General features: G+C 44.1%; 1 protein-coding gene across 1 annotated transcript in view; it reads left to right on the top strand.

The window, feature by feature from the left end:
• Positions 1–5240: 5240 nt before the first annotated feature.
• The window catches only part of ZNF644 (zinc finger protein 644), an 80263-nt gene continuing 68244 nt past the window's right edge, over positions 5241–17259 (top strand). Inside the window, exon 1 of the mRNA XM_085303539.1 lies at positions 5241–5259. The gene's annotated coding sequence lies outside the window, so the exon portion shown is untranslated. The remainder of the gene's footprint in view (positions 5260–17259) is intronic.

The following is a 17259-nucleotide window of genomic DNA, read 5'->3' as shown; positions in this document are numbered from 1 at the left end:
CCTGGATGCAACCCTGTCTGACATGCTCTAGGTGACCCTGCTGAGCAGGGAGGTTGGACTAGATGATCTCCAGAGGTCCCTTCCAACCTTACTGATTCTATGATTCTATGATTTAAGCTTAATTGTATTTTCTTGAGAACGCCTGTAAGTATCTCCTAGTGTGTTGTATGGCTTCATGATCAGTTTAAGCAGATATAAGGCTGAGTAGACGCTTCATTGCATTTTGTTTTAGTAGATGGGTGTATCTGTGTGTACATGTGTGTGAAAAAGCACCAGTGAACAACAGAAGGAAAACTAAGGTGACAGTAAGATGGCACCAGTCATAGTGACAGCAGAAGTAGTCTGCCTACTTCTTTTGCCAAGCATGTTTGAGTTTAGTACTGGCAGAATGTCACTTTGAATTTTGTGCAAAGAAAACACCTCCTGCTTTTTAATAACTACTGTTCATTTATTTATTTGCTTTTAGTTTTATAGAGAAAACTGGGTGCTGGTTTTGCCAGTGGATAGGCTGTAACAGATGTGGGACATGCCTGTTGGCTCACCTGAGTGAACTCATATGTTAGCTGGCATCTGAGCTCTTTGGCAGAGTGCTCAAAAACAAAGCGTCTGTCAGGTTCCCAAAGTGCTTTTCCTTTGGAGGAGCAGATCTGAGGACCAGAGGAGTTTATGAGTAACTCCAGCTTCTGCTACTGACTAGATTTACTCTGCACGAGTATTTTCCAAAGCAGCTCTATATTCCCTTTTGGTTTACTTGGTTTTTTCAGTCTGATTTTAAAATCTGACTACCATTTTTAAGGTTTCAGGTATTATCATTGAAGCATTTAGCTACTCATTGAGGTGATTATCAGAATGTTTGTATMTGTGGCCCCAGCTAATTGTAGGCTCATAGTTTATACTTTTTGTTCATTGAAGCCTTGTGGGGAACTGTTTCCTCTTCTGGCGTGTAATGATGCATGGAAGAAATTAAGGCACTTTACTTGTATTCCTTCACATCTTCTGTATGTTCTGGCAGTGCCAGGCTGCTGCAGTGTCAGGCCATTTGCTGTAGCTGCTCTAATATTCAGTGGAAAACTTGTGCCTGCAGCCATGTTAGACATGGACGCATCTTTACGCAGGGCTGCATGGTGAATCCCAGGTCCTGGATCAAGGCAAGTGCACAGAGCAGCCACATGGCTGGGGCCAGCTTCCTTGGAGTGGCTCGTCCTGGAAAAAGGACCCCAGTCCATCCTGGGAAAGGGGCAGACAGGGTAAGGCTGCTGCGGGCATTCTCAGGGGATGTGCTTTAGGAAAATGCCCTTCCCGTAACTCTTAATATGGGAGAGGAACATTTGGCCCAAGATTTTTAATTCAGTTCATCTGATAACCAGAAAGAGCTTTTGTTTTATGCATATGGCAAATGGACTACACAGCACATTAACTAACTAGAGATCCTGAATACTGCTTGGAATTGCCACTGGCAGCTATTAATGTCTTTTCAACTGTATTTTTATCATAGCTTAGTGACAGTTCACCAAGATGTAGTCCTGTCTGTTAGCTTCAAAGACGGCACAGAGTGCTTGGGATATTCCGAGATCGCATCCCAGCTTCACAGCTCTCCACAGTGCCTTGAAAACTGTGCAGGGTTTTGTGTCTCCAGCAAAAGAACGGGGGAAAAAAAAAAGCAGCATTAAATTTACATTTCCAGTTGCTATGCAGATGGAATGGAAAATGAGCTCTCTGTCACCAAGCGGAATCAGTAATACCATTTCAAGTGCTGGCTAACATCTGTAAACATCTGTGCCTGCCCACAGACCCCGACGAGCGATTTCAGAACATATTTCTTTAAAAAGGTCATTGAGGAATACAAGCCCCAGGATGCACTGCACACTAAGTGTTTTAATATGGCTCTCACAGAGGCCTCATATTGGGCATTTCCCCTTCTTAATTATGCTAACAATCTCCAGCCTGAGGCACATTGAAGAATCATCCATCTGCTTTGGAAAAAAATATATACGCAGAAGAAAGGGCTTTTTTTTTTTTTTTTAAGCACTGCTGCATGCTTCCCTCTCCGCACACGCGTGGCTGTGAGCAGGCCCTGCCCGAGCCCGAGCCCGAGCCCGAGCCGCGCCGGTGGCGGGGAGCGCTGAGGCTGAGGCCTGGGCCGGTGCGGCCGGGCGCTCCGCGCTGCCCACCGGCGCTGGGCTCGCTGCCGCTCGGTGCTGTTGGCGGCGGGCGCCGCGTCCTTGAGCTGCCGTGTCCCGTCGCCATGGGGACAGGCGGGCCGGGCCCGCGGCCTCGATGGCGTCGACGAGCGCCGGGGCTGGGGCCGGGAGCGGCTCCCTCTGCAGCAAGGGCTGGCGCCGACCTCACCGTGGCGGGGAAGCGGCGGCGGGACTGCGCGGCCTCGGCCTGAAGCTGCAYGGGGCGGGCGCGCCGGGGTTGTGCCCGGCGGCCCCTCCTGGCCCGATACGGGGCTTGCCTGGGCATGTTGTTGCCGCGTCCCAGTTGCGGAGGTGTCCCTGTGCCTGTGAAACTCGAGGCTGGGAGTCGTTCAGGTCCTCTGGCTGTTCTGTGCGACGGTTGTAACCCTGCTGCTCACTCACACAGGAACGCGCTGTAAAAGCAAAGCTGCTGGTTGCCTAGCGTAGCACTGCCAAGGGCTGTAATTTCATATAGAGAAAAGCCTAAATAGCAAATGGGCCGCTTACCGTGGCCCGTGCTGAAGCGTACCGCGGGCAGAATGCATTGAAGCGGGGCATGAGGGAGTGACTCGCTGCAGAGGGAATRGCAATGTGCTCTCTTCTAAGGGCCATTCCCCAGGTGGGGTTGTGAGACCGGGTGCAGGCTGGAGTTTTCCTGCTGGCTCTTCTGCTTTGTTGTTCGGACTGTGCCRGGGGAAATTGAACCAGCCACGGGCGCCGACCGCCATTTTGTGTCACCTCCCTCTTGGGCCACCATTTTATGTCACCTCCCTGTCGAGCCACCATGTTACGCTCSTTGCTGCTGCGCAGAGCCATCTTCACATGCGACTGCTCTCTGTGCGGAGGCCATCTGCGTGTGCCCACTCCCCCCAGCTAATGCCTCCTTTGTCCTGGGGAAAAGCAGAGAAGGGAAAGTGCCTTTTTCTTAAAGCAGAAAGAGGTTACGGGACTTTACTCTCAGAATTTATGCTCTCCCAAGAAGGAAGCTGCCTGCCCTGAGCAGCTGTTGAGCTGACCTCTCTTCCCAAAGAGTGTTGTGGTGGGAAGGGAGAAGTTGTGAGYCTTTGCTGCACCCTGTCCTGTCATGACCCGGCTGCCTTTGGCTCTGAGCCGCTGGGGCTGAGCGGCCGGTGGTGACCAGTGGCTGGGGAAGGTCCAGSCCCAGCTGCAGGGCAGCAGCTGCCCCCAGAGCCTCTGCTCACGGAGAGCGGCRCCGGCACGGGGACGGRTGTCTGCACCTGCCTTTCGTTGTTCCTAAGACATTAACTTTTGAAAGGGAGGTCCCCCTTGTSTATTTAATGTCAGTGATTTKGGGTTTTAAACTATTCATGCATGAAAAATGACTGTAGGAATTGTATACTCCCATGTGTGAGTAATGACTACACGGGAACACAGATTAGAGCAGTTTTGCTCTGAGACTGCCGCGGTTTGTGTGCGCTCTTTGGGAACATTATGGAATGTTTTTAAACGCTGGTGCGTGTTATTGCGTTGATTTCAACCAGTCTTTTTTTGTCCCTTTTGGATTTGTTCAACTTTACAGCTAGCGTGTCTCATGTTTGCTCTAAAATATGCCCAGCAAATTAGACAAATTAAAAAATACATGAAAAAAATAGTGCTGTGCACATGTATCAAGTTTGTTATTTATTAATAGACTCCAATTTCCATATGATAGCCTATATTTTTTTTAACTTTGGCTCAATGGATAGTTTTTGCCAATTACATGTATTCAGACAGCTTTGAAATCTCTTCTTGCTTTTCTTATGCATAAAGGCATGGATTCTGTTTCAGGTTCTAATTAAACCCTACACTGATTTTAAAGATTCTATTGTCCTTTTCATTAAGTAGGATTTTTGTTAGATCTTTAACAAGACCTCAGTGGAGTAATAAATCTAAGCAACTGTCCTTATTAGGAGCAGATTATCCTCATGAGATGGTAAGTCATGGAACTAACTGAAACCATTTGTAGAGACTGAACTAAGGCTTTTTCTTTCTAAACATTAAACAGACTTCTGAATGACTTGCTTGGATACCCAAATTAAATTAAATGATATTTTGTTTATTTTTCACATTTTCAGTGTAGGCTATTTGCATTTACTTAAACTTTAAGAGTTTCATTCAGCAAAATTCACTCCAGGGTAAAGATTCTTATTTCCAGTAAACAAGCTTCGTAGCCGTAAATGAAACCCAGGAAGTCTTATTGTTTCTTCTGTTAGTAACCGTTGGAGCACTTGTAATTTATAGACCCCACTGACCTAGTGATTATATTCTTACTTCATCATAAGTTCCACAATAGATGAATCTTGGCTGAGGAATTAGTCTTATATTTATCCCGCACTCTGGCTGAGTAGAAGAATTGCCAAGTGCGTAGCAGTGTGCAATTTGACCAAAGATCTCCTCCTGATTAAAAACATGGTTTTTAATCAGAGAGAACTTACCACAAAACCCAACAGAAGTTGTGGCTAAGCTGGGCCTTCAGGAGTTTGCCTACTGCCAGGATGTGAAAGGGGATTTGACTCTCTAGGTTCTTTTTGTTTCTTTTAGAAATTAAATTTCGAATATGTTTCGTTTCAGGGTGTTTTCCATTCTGTAGGTACTCATGTATTATTTCATTCCTGGTTTTAATTGTAGTTTGGTTTCTGAGGGGATATGGCTTCCTCCACACATAGTCAAATCATGGATTTCTGCTGTATGTTTGCTGTACACATTATAGTGCAATTTTTTAAAAAAATATCCRGTTATTCTGAAGCTCTATTTTGTGGTGCCTGGTTCAAGACAGTGATTTCTAGGACTTAATTCAACCCAGAAACCAACAGGCAAAGGCAGAAAACACAGGGGCATACTCACAGCAAGACATGTCGCCTGACAGTCTGACTTTTCTTTTCCCCCCTTTACTGGCTTCAGTTTCTGAGCTGATTTCAGCTGCTGCCCTCTGCAGAGCACATTGCAGGAAGCCAGACTCCAGGGACAAAGCCACACGTGACACGACCCACGTCCGCCTCCATCGGGAGGGATCCTGCAGCCCTGCTCAGACGCACATGAAGACTTGGTTGCTGCAGCTGCACCAGCTCTCAGCCACCAGGTATTTAATGTCCTGAAGCTCTATCCCTAGGCTGTTCTGTTCCTGTTTTACAGTCCTGTATCTCTATAGAGCCAAATATTGCCAGTCTGCAATCTCTTCTGCCCCCCTACATGGTGCACTACTGTGTTTCCTCATTAAGAAACTTGTACTCGACCCTCTCTTGTCTCTAAGTTACCCCATATAGATATTTTGGGGCATAACAAATTATATGGAAGGAATATAGTCCAAACCATTAATTTCTAGTTAGATCTTTGCTGTGTATCCTGGGCAAAATTGCAGGTTTTGATCAGCCTTCATCTCCTGCTCTTCCAACAGCAAAGATTTTGGCATGGCAGGTCATAAGGGAAGTGGAAAATCTGGTTAAAGTGAGGTTCTGTAGTTCTGCAGCATGATGGCTCCTCTGTGCTCTGATAGGCAACTCGGAAAACGGAAGGTGCTGACTACAGATAAGTCAGTTGGCTGCTGCTCTGCTTATGGCATTAAACCTGGGGAAAGTGGGGGGAAATGCACATCCTGGCTCTTAGGCCTGGATTGCAGCTCTTCCTTCCCCCTGATGTAGTGCACATATATAGAGTGGCTAACCCAGGCACAGTCCACATGCTGATTTAACTGTCAGTGTGACCCACAGCACAGGAACATGAAGTGGCTGACAGTACTCGGGCTTTAGAACAGATTTTGGGGCAAGTATGAGTGTATTGTGTGGTGATTAGACCTCCTGATGTAGCCAGAGTGTCTCTGAAAAATGGCAATGCAGTATCTCAGACAAAGTCTGTGCCATAGTCCTGCTCTGAATTCTTGTAAGGATGTGGATTTTTTTTTTCCCTCTCCCCCCTAATATCCCCAACAGCAGGCCCAGGAACTAATCCTCTTTCTGCCCTGAGACAGGAACTTGTTTTCACTCTCTGTGGGGCAGAGCTGAAAAGCTGGCGTCCAACAGAGGAATGTATCCCTGAGTACCTGCAAGAAGAAGGTGATGTTTGGGTATGAGAATTCTAGCTTGCTTTTCAACATGAGTAGATGAAGTTTAGGTGGGAAAGTAATGGAAATGCTAAATGATTACTGCTAACACTTACTAAGATGACAGCAAATCTCCTCTATATTAATGTTCAACTTCTGAGACTAGACTGAATCTTGCTTTATTAAAGAAGGTAGGAAGCCTAGAAGTCGCTCTTTAATCTTCAGCTGGAAAATACAATTTTGGAACCCATTATTTTAGGAATGCAATAATCAAACAGAGTAATAACTGATGTTAAATTGACTTTTAATATTATCTAAAGTTTTTCCCAGATGGAAATAAAAGTTGATGGGATGGTATCAGATTTGCTTGGACATCTGCTGTGTTTATGCTGTTGCACGCACTAAGAAAAGAGGTTGATTAACGTGTATTTTCAGCCTGTGTGATTGTTTGGGAGCTATCAAAGGCTAAAAAAGTCATTATGTGATTCATGCTTTTAGCTTTTGGTATTCTATCAGCATTATTTTACAAGCACGGTTCTGCATGTGAGAAGTTCACTATTCTATGTACCCGAGTCCTGCATTTTTGGGGATCTCCTAAGTTAGAGAAAAGGTCCCATTAGGCACTTTCCCCCAGCTAGTGCTAACCTGTTCCTTTCAGCACATTTTGGAGTATTTTGTTCAACCTAGCTTTAAAAGTCTTTGATGATGAGCTTTGTGGCAGTACATCATTCATGTTGGTGACAGCAGTTTGTTGTGATGTTCAAAGCAAAGTTTCCCTTCCTGTTAACTCATCTCCTTGTGCCTGTTTGCAGTTCCTGAGGTAGATCCAGCCCCAGCCTGCATAGAGGGGGGCATGTTGCTATGAAAGTATTCAGTGGCACAGGAATGCGAATGCTATACCTAGCAGTTTCCCTGTCCACCTGTGCCTAGTACTGTCTATACATTTTTCCTGTTGTTTCCCAAACTGTAATGCGCTCTGTTTTTTCCCAAATAGAATCACGTTTGCTTTCTCCTCCCCATGTTTTTCACCTTCCTTTGCCTATTTGTAAGATGCATCTGCTCTCTGTTGTTTTCAGTTTCTTCTAATTTAATACCACTGGTGAATTTCTCTCTCTCTGTGCAGATCATTAGTAAGAGGCTATGTGGGACTTGTAAAAAAAACAAAACAAAACAAAAAAACCCACTGCATTCCCAAGATAGCTTGCTTTGTATACCGCACTGGTGTGCTGTTGCGCATCACTACTCTTTGTTTAGAGGCTTTTAGCTTTTTTTAGTTCTTTAACAGATGCAAAATGATCTCTAGATTTTAACCTATTTGGCACTTCAGTGTGGAAACAGAGGGAACACAGAGAAATTCAAAAATTACAGGACTTCAGAAGACATGTGCAGCCCTAGGGAAAAGGCAGTTTGTCATGTAAGCAAAATGAAAAAACAAATTAACAAATCCCAACCCAGCCACAAAACCAGTCTCTCCCCAGCCTGTGGGAGGTGAGGGAAACCCTTTATTCCCTCCTGCTCTTGCTCTCTACACAGGCCTGCTCCAGCCTGCTGTCATGCTGTGTGGCTGGAGAGCTGGCAGAAGTGTGTTTATGCCTGAAATGTCATTGTCTTGTGTCAGGCTGAGCTGGCATGCCCATGGGGCAGGTTGAGAGGAGTTTTGCGCCTTGTTGCTGTTTTGGTGTTTCCTGCAGAAGCCAGGATATATGAGATCACTTTATTCTGGTATCTTTGTGGCTGTTGCTGCAAGAAGGAGCTGTTGTGTGCTGTGGTTGATGGCAGAGAGTTGGATGAGGGGACAAATCAGACTAAAAGCTCACTGATTTCCTCATCAGGTTGGCCTGAATGCAGTACTGGCACAAAGGTGGGAGACATCGGGGTGAGAGGGGGAAGACGGGCTCAGACAGGCTGAGCAATGCCACCCTGGGCTCAGTAGGAAGTGAGGCTGTTGGTGCATCAGTCCCCCTGGGTGCCTAGTTTTAGGATTTACAGGATGCTGCTCTGCCTGCAACAGCTGCACGTGGCAGTGAGGGGCAGCTCGTGGGACCACGGGAAAGTTGTGCCTTGAAGGGGCTGAGGCCGCTTTGGACTGACAGACCCATCCCCTTGTTTTGCTGTGCTCACAGCTAGAGGCTTGCACTAAGCAAACGCTTGTTCTCAGCTCTGCGTTAGGCTGGCAGCRATGGCCTCATAGTTGGGCCTCTGAGCAAATTAAATGAGATTCTTGGGCAGCAGCAGGACTTGTGGTGGCACCCCATGAGCTGCATCTCCCCAGGAGTCCTCTGGGCACAACCTTGGCCTTCTCTTCGGCCCCTCACAGCAAGAGTGGCCCAGCAGCTTCAACTCTTTGTCACCGAAAATTCAGACAGTGTCCAGCAGCACAGAGAGAAATAAGCTAGTGGCCCCTTTGTGCAGAGTCACATCCTTCAGAGTGCCCTTGTTTCCAGGGTTAATAATACTGTGTGTAACTCCCTGAGCACAGGCTGGGAATCAGCGAGTGTAAGGTCTGCTTTGGGGGGCTGGTAGCAATGGTGATTGTCTGGGGCTTGATCATGCCCAGTGAAGCTGGATGAACCTGCCGTCAGATAACTCTGCATAGATAATGTTTAGCGTGGGTCAACAGCAGTGCCATAAGCTGAAATAAATAGTTTAGTTCTGATTACTCTTTCTAGAGGGGGTGATGTAGAAGAAAATTAAATTAAAAGTTAGCTTTGATATTAGCTAAAGACTTTCTACATGTCACTTAAAACTTTAAGACATCTGATATTAACAAAGGAGCCTATTTAAAATAATGGCAAACTGCCATCTGCTGGTRAAAAAAGTAATGCACAGAATGAAAAAGCAGACTTTTGCAGTGATAAACAATTCTTTTGTGTTTGACATTCTACAGTCAAATACRCATGATATGGAAGCTGCATATATTTATTTTATTGTTTTTCATCTCCATTTGCATTTTCATATAGAATATGCTAAGCAGATGTCTATAACATAACTAACTTCAACGACAAGCACAGAAAACCAAAGACAATAAGAATAAAGAATGAGGACTAATAAAATCAGATGAGCGATCAGGGTGGTGACAGCCTCCAAATGTATCCTTTTTACATTGCTAGGAAAGAATCACATAATACTTCCTTTTTCATCCCCCTATAGACCCTTTAGTATGACCGAGCACTGAAACATTTCCGAACTTCTTCAGTTTGATTTTCCTGTGTGGTTCCTCAGTCAAGCTTGTAAATAGGAAGTGGATCTTTAATTGTTCCTGATTTAAGTAGGTCATCTTCTCCAATACACAAATTTCCCATCTTCTTGTAAGCCAAATGAGCTATTAAAATGGTATGGAAAAYACTTATTACACAAATATGACCAGAGAAAATAATTGAACAAAAGACCACTCCCAAGAGCATGGATGAGTTACACAACCAGTCTCCATAAATCAGAAATATGAGTGCACTTCAGGGGAGGGACTATCAAATTTCATATTTGTATAGTGTCTACCAAGTAGGTGTGCTGAGCATGAGTGGGTCCCTAAGGTGCTGCTGCGCTATAAATAGTGGTATTAGCGTGAACTACCTCCAAAGCAAACATCAGGCTGCTTGGCTTTTTCGTTTGCATGCAGTTTTCTTTTATGATTTTGATTACTCCAAACATACCCCATTGTTTTAAGCAAACTGATCTTGTCRTAGGAAATGTATAAAATGGGCAAAGAAAAAATAGGTCAGTTCTTCCTTTGAAATCAGAGAAGAGTGTGCATTTGTAATATTTCCCAGGTTTATTTCCTTGGAGCAGATTTGGCAGGTATGAGAAGTTAAAGATTTATTTTTGGTGCTATGTACCAGATGTCATACCTGCTCTTCTGAGACAGTTGCTTTTATCTCCAGCAGTACCTTTTCTAGTAGCAATGAAAAAAAATGACTTGAATCCCATTTAAAGCATGTAGCATGAGCTGTTTGCATGCCACTAAAGGAAAGCAAAGGCTTGTTTGGGAGACTCCAGGCAGAGTCCTTGTGCGTCATCATAAAGCAAACATGTTTGCATCCCTCTCAGCAGTATTGTTGCTTCTATGAAGAAGTGGTGAATTAACCGTTCTCAAGCCCAGGGCTTGTGACCCCAGCACAGGCCGAAGTTTTACAAGGATATTTGAAGCCTCATTGTATTTATGGTAACCCCCCATGTGGATCATTTTGTAGAATCCAGTTTGCTGTCTGTAAAGGATCATTTCTGGGGAACTGGGCTGAGCGTACCCCACTCACAGTGTTCTTAATCAAATCTGATGCTCCTCTGTGCCCTGCCTGATGAGGCCATCAGATGAGGTCCATGGGGACTATTCAGAACACAGGGCCAAATCCTCAGCTCGGGGAAAAAGCAGTGTTGCTTTCTGCCCAGGTCAGTGCTGATTTTAATCTGTGGAAGATCTAGCCTGTGGTGCATTGTCACAGGGGAAATGCCCCAATAGCAACACAAAATTATCAAAGGGAAACRGGGCCAGAGGAACAACGGTGCCCATGGATACCTGTTAACAGTTGGGAGCTGAAATGCACAGTTGCCATCAAAGGCATTGTCCGCTGCTTTGCTCCGTACTGCTTCAGTCTCCCTGCCAGCGGGACTCTGCCTTTCAGCTGACGCACGACTGACGGTTGAAATAACAGTCCCAGTTTATTCCAGGTATGCCACTGACCCATATGACCTGCAGGAAGGATGAAGTAAAAGCAATCAAAGCAGCACGCTCCTGTAGCCACTAAGGGCTGTAAAAATGGAAACATGGGAAATAAGCTATTAGAATAGGTGAAGGGAAGAAATGAGAATGGAGGTTCACCCTTCCCAGCTAATAGGCCAAATCTGGATCCCAGAGGGACTGAGATTTGACCCAACAAGAGAAAGGAGACGAATAAGAAATCGTCAAGAAATAGAGCTGGTATTTACTTCATTTAATGCTGTTCAAAAAGTCTCCCGAACCATGGAGGGCTGGGATGGCAGGGGTGAAGAAATGGGTTATGGTGATGGGGGGAGTATTGTTACATAAATTCAAGCAGCTCAGGTCTGTTTAACTGGTTAATGCGATATACCATTTGTCTTTTGTGACCTTAGTCTATCGTGAGATGGGGGAAATTGTGCTGATGGCACAACTGGTTTGTCAGCTGTTTCTTTTCTCTGTGTTTCCAGAGAATTAAGTGCCATGCCCTGTCTGTGCTATATTCAGGTTTGGCAAAGAGCTTTTGATGGGTCTGTCATCCTTTTGGCCARCAGTTAATCATGTTTCCTTCTCTTACTGCCCCTCAGCAGGGGAGCAACTGGGCTAAGTAACAATAAAAACACTAGCAGTTTATGAAGGAGCAGGMATACCATGAATCAGTGACCAACTTCTAGCAAAGCAAGGTTCTCAATGTGTGGAGATTGTTTTGCAAGGATTACTGCACGGCAGACTTGGAAGAGATACGTAGCAGTTTAGTGGTGTTTGGGAAGCAGTAAAACATTCTCTTTAAAAATAAAGAGGTATGAAATAGATACTATTTCACTGACACAGAGAAGGGGAGAATGTGAAGAGAATCATATAATGGCTACACAGTTGCCAGTTTTGTGACTATAGTAACATAACTCTGGTATTCATTTGAAATAAACAGTGGAATAGGATGCGTATGCTACATGTATGTCAAAGGCGGGTGTAGTGATCCACTAACATGCTTATCAGGCAGACGGGATATTCAGAGATACTCTGCTTTCACCCTGTCTGCTGATTGGAACTGGGTCCACACTGAAGCCAGGTGATTAATCTGCAGGGGTTTGTTCTTTTTGAACTGTTAATGTCCTCTGTTTCAGAGCGACAGCCCGTGGCTCAGTAAGCAGGGAAGATTCGAATGTAAGTGTGAGGGGCAGCACAAAAAGATTCTCCACACACGTCTTGCTTGAGTCTTGGAGATTAGAAAAATCAGGTATTGGAGAAAGTTTGTCCCATGCTAAGGCTGAGCTAGTACTTTTTGTAAAGTGATAGTAGTGTTAGAAAATATGTTTACATTTTAGTCAATGGAGATAAAATCTAAAGCCACAAGGCTCTCATAAGGCCGTGGTGGACACTTGGTACTAGCCCAGAAATGCCCAGCTGCCACTTCAACTGACCTGCTGTGAGATTCATGCTCTTTTTAAGTCTGTTGCTCCATTTCTTTGGTGATTACATCTCTCTCTTGCTGTGCTCTTTCCACTCGTACTACGTATGTACTCTGGCATCAGATGCTGCGAAAGCAAATGGGGTTGTTGAGTCCARCTGCCTTAACAGAAATGTAGCAGGGAAAGTAAATAATTGTTGTTAAAGATTTTGCAATATTAGGTTAATTTTAAGGATATCATCTCAAGATTATCTGTTCCCATGTATATATCCTGTCACATGCCTGTTTGTAAAATTTATTTAACTCTTCAGCTGAAATATTTGAATATACATGGATTCAGGGGAAAGATTTTTCTGGCAGTATGGTGTTATACAAACATTAATTAATTAATTAACCCCAGTAACTTTGATGAGGAATAGGGAAGTATTTCAAGCCATTTTTTTCTTTTCTTTTTTTCTCTTTTTTTTTTTTAACAGATGGGGAAATTGAGGCTTAGATGTGTAGGTTTAGATGTACATAGTCCAGCATCTGTGGTCTAGATGCTGGGCCCTTTCACTTTCAGCTACCACATTGTTTTTCTTAAAGTGTCAGGAAATGCCTTGCCCTGCTCTTTCACACAGGTCTTTTTCTCATGCGAATTTCTGCTGCTGAGCAGCAGCATCCCACGCTTCTCCTGGCATCTCTCTGATTTTATCCTGTGAGTAAATCAATAAGGGGGGCTGTGAAGGGGTTTTGCAGAGCAGGGGAGAGGAAGGCAAATAAATGGCTGTATTGCATCAGGCTACGTGGGACATGAGAAAACCTCCCAAATAGCTCAAGATGTTGGGCTGAGCCCTAGCTCAGCTRCCGGGAGCTGAACAAGGTGCTCTGCAAGTCTGCTCCACCCAGTCAACTCTCACAACAAAGACAGTATGCCAGTTTTTGTAACGCAAAGTAGAGCCGCCAGAATTGTGGGCCCATTCTAATGTTTTATTGGCTCTGGAAGAGATTTGCGCTGCCCTAAATGGAATTAAATTGTTAGATACTTGCCTGTGATCTACACTCCTAGTGGGTTTGCAGAGATGCAGTGACAGCTGGGAAGGACTGCGGATGCTTGTGAGAAGGGAAAGCAACCAGATTTCAAGGGTTTCCTGTCTTTGCTCTCTGCTGAACCTCTGCTGGCTTTTTCTTTCTCTTTCTCTCCTATTATTCTTAAAAGTTCTTCTATGAACAATTAGAGGAAATTTAGAAATAATATTTTCTGTGGAGACTAGGAAAATAAGAATACATTTTGCACCAACACTTCCCTTTGTTTGTCTTTTTTATCTTGTTTGTCTTTGATCAGCTGCAGATGAAATAACTAGCTAACTGATTTCACATACAGGGCTGCCACTCAGACTCCTCTGACACCAGAGTGTGCTCTGTAGCAGTACCCATTTCTTATTCCAATACACTGACAGGTCACTCAGGGAGACTAAAAACTCTATTTTGAAGTGGAAAAGGAAGTGCAATTTCAATTTTGTTTTGATTTTAAAATTTCCAGCTACCTATCAAGACCAAATCCTTGAACTGTTTACTTAGAATAACTGAAATACCCCTGTTTGAAATAATGGATATGCAAGATTTAGCCATTAAAGAGTTGGGGTAAAATTAAAATCCCTTTCAATAATAACTAAAGTCGGAGAAAATCTTTCAAGAAAATTAAACACTTGATCAAAAAGAGAGAAGGGTTATTGTCGAGAGCATAAAGATTAAACAGGAGAGTTATCTCAGAGAATAACCATCAATGATAAGTAGCAGGCAGTTAATAATATCCCCTCGGGGATCTTCTTTACTCATGTAGGTTTTTGGACAAATACAATATTACATTTCTTATAGTTAAAGCATGAGAGAGCTTCAKGTCATTCCAGAGTAGCAATAAAACTTCAATGGAATAAGGCCAACCAGCTAGGTGAGGAAGGGGGTGACCCAGGAGCTGAAACAGTGGGGAGCCAATGACAGTTCTCTCCAAATAACTCTTCTTTTTAAAGCCCAAATCACAGAGACCTATTCTCAGTCTCTCCACCGTGCCCCTTTTTTCATCTCTGCAGGACTGTACCAGCTCTGAGATTTTATATAGTATTGCCCCTTATTATAGAGCAGCTGAAAATGAATGAGAGACCAGAGAGATGAAGGGTGTGATTCCATGTTGTAATTAAGAGCTGGTTTAGAGCATGAACATGCAAACGGTTGAATTGGCACAGTTAAAGGGATGGTGATCTGCAGGCAGAAGAAGACACACAGGGTGCAAAGAATGGGGGCAGGAGGGTTCTCTGAACCTCTCAAGCCAGCTCTGCAGCTAGAGACACTGGTAACATGAAACAACTCTCTTGATCTCTCATTTTTCTTCTCTTATTCTCTCCTCCTATGTAATTACAGTAGTAAATCTTTTTGTTCCTTAACCATCTTGTGGCCATTGCAAACATTAAAGAATTAATGCAATTCTCACATGATGCACATGTTCTGCATGTCCCCTTGTGTCCCTCCATTTATTCATTTATCGTGTACACACAAAATTCCCATAAAATATTAATCTGAAATACAAATCTCTCTTTACATCTTGGGAGTATTTGCATATAGTAATGTTAACGAGATTATTAATTCTACATGCACAGTCCATGGACTGCACACACAGGACCAAATCCCTCCCTAATGCAGCTATGCTGAAGTCAGTGTCAGTCTCAGAAACACTTCAATATCGTAAAAGGTGAGTGGAAAATCACGGTTTTCTAGAACTGGAGTATTGTTCTTAAATACAAACAAGAGAATGAGAATGTTAGTTTTCAATTTTTCTTCTAAGAAAGAAAATTGAAAACTAAAAATAAAATCGTTTGTAGAAAGGATTTTTTTACTGCTTTATATTTGTGTTCAGTGGTTCCTAATAGATCAGAACAATCTGGCAATAAAATGATTTTTTTTAGTGCTGTAATTCATGAGAAATCTGAAAGTTTCTTTTGCTATTTTTCCTTGCTGTGAACATCAAGAGTAGCTAAATGTCTGCCAGGCCTGTTGGGGCTGGGGTGCACTGAAGAGGGCAGAATGTGTCATTGCAGCTGGACTAAAAATAATCCTCGTGCCAATGTGAGGCTGGAAAGAGCTTCATTTTCTCAGGAGTAACAAGGAGTACAAACTGCTAGAGCAGACCTCCGCATAGCAAGGTCCGGCAGGGTGCTCCCGTGGTGGGGATGCTCCCTGCCTCTCGCCCAGCTCCGAGCGCTGTGAAGGGCAGCTCTGTCCCATGGTGGGAAGCCTGGGCAGGCTGGAAGCTGGAGGGTGCTGGGAGGCGGCTCTCGGGTGGCTGAGTGATAGTGTTGTGGCCCAGGCTTTACTCTGGAGAGAGGAAAAGGAGATGAGGAACAGTCTTTCCAAGTCTGATGGTGTGCACAGGTCTGTGTGGATGCTTCACCTTCCAAGGGAAGTTTAAGGCAAAAAACCAGTAACTTGAATGAAAGATGTGTTCTTTGGGCTGCACCCAAATCCTGCTAGACACACACAGGTAGGGGAGCCTTACACCCTTCCGCAGCTCTGCTCTCCCTCCCACCCCCGGGCAAGTCATTTTCTCTCACTGGTGCACTGGGAAAGGGTCACATTTCAGTCGGTGAAAGTCACTGAAGGATTCCTCAAGGTTTCTGTTGGGAAAGGCCTCTTCCCAGAGTTGGACCTTTCCCTCTACAGGGCCAGGGAGAGGTGAGGCAGCTGCCAGCGCAGAGGGGCCCCTCTTGCCAGGCACCACGTCCTGGGAGCAGCGGGCTCTCTGTGCAGAGCGGAGCCCTGCAGTCCGCCCCTCCAAGCACCCAGTGGCTCTCTACTTGCCTCTTTGGGGCCTGATAATACTCTGAGCTACAGTCAAATCAAAGCRCTTTTGGCTTCAAGGAGCAATGTATTTTCAGTTTGACTTTATTTCTTTTCTGACATTCAAGTTTAGATGTCTGTAGTTAATGGAACAGTCAGTGCTTTACTATTTTCAGGAAGAATGCTGCTGATCCTTGCACCCCCGGCTCCTAACTGTAAAATATCCATTTGGCTATACACCTTTTAAAAATATTATAAATAAAGCATGTGAGAGAACTACCACAGCTGGGGTTAAGCACTTACACGTGCTTGCTGAATCAAGGGACCAACTCATTAGAAAGATTTTTCTGGATTGACTGGAGATCCATAAGAAATTGTCTTGACTTAACCAAGCCATCATATTTCTCTTAATCAATACTATTACATCATCTTTTTTTCTTTCACTTCCTTCTTATTCATGCTTAAATGAGAAACATCTGTTTCCATTTTTCACATTGTTCTGTTATGTGAGTAATGATATCAAACATCTTTTTTCTTCACTGTGAAAGAATAAATTAGTGTTAAGTTTTGTGAAGTGCTTTTAAAACACTAAAGCAAAACATCTGTTTCAGCTGCAGGTCATTAAGATGAAAAATCCTAGTCTGTAGGCAGTGCAAAACTGCCCCCAAATTTATCAGCTCAAGCACATTTCCTCACCTGTCTTTTACTGTAACAACTGAAGATGGTGAAGGTACAGTAAATCTCGTCTTCAGGGACGGAGCAGTTGAAAGTGCTCAGTGCCATAATCCACAGCAGCACCTCACAGCAATGAATCGCTGGTCTGCTGTGGAGATACCCTGAGGTTGTCCCATGTTGCAGAACTTCAAGGTGAGAGTGTCCTTGACCTTTGCGTCTTTCAGGGAGGCACAGCACTGTGCAGGTTGTCTAATCCCCTGTAGGTGTTTGTTTTACTGAACTTCAGCTGAAAAGTTGTTCCTCCCTCTAACCATTTAAGATTTAAAGGTCTGTTTCCAAGGCATCTGCTAGATCCTTGGATCTAGATGGCTAGAGGAAAGCTCAACTGGCAAAGCTACTTAAARAACATCCTAGTTCACCTTTAATGTGTGAGAGCCCAAATGTAGATGTCTGTGTTTCT

Source organism: Rhea americana, unplaced genomic scaffold, assembly GCF_003343005.1.
Source record: "Rhea americana isolate MKP2758 unplaced genomic scaffold, rheAme1 scaffold_2, whole genome shotgun sequence".
NCBI lineage: Eukaryota > Metazoa > Chordata > Aves > Rheiformes > Rheidae > Rhea > Rhea americana.
This window is presented reverse-complemented; position numbering and strand designations above follow the sequence as displayed.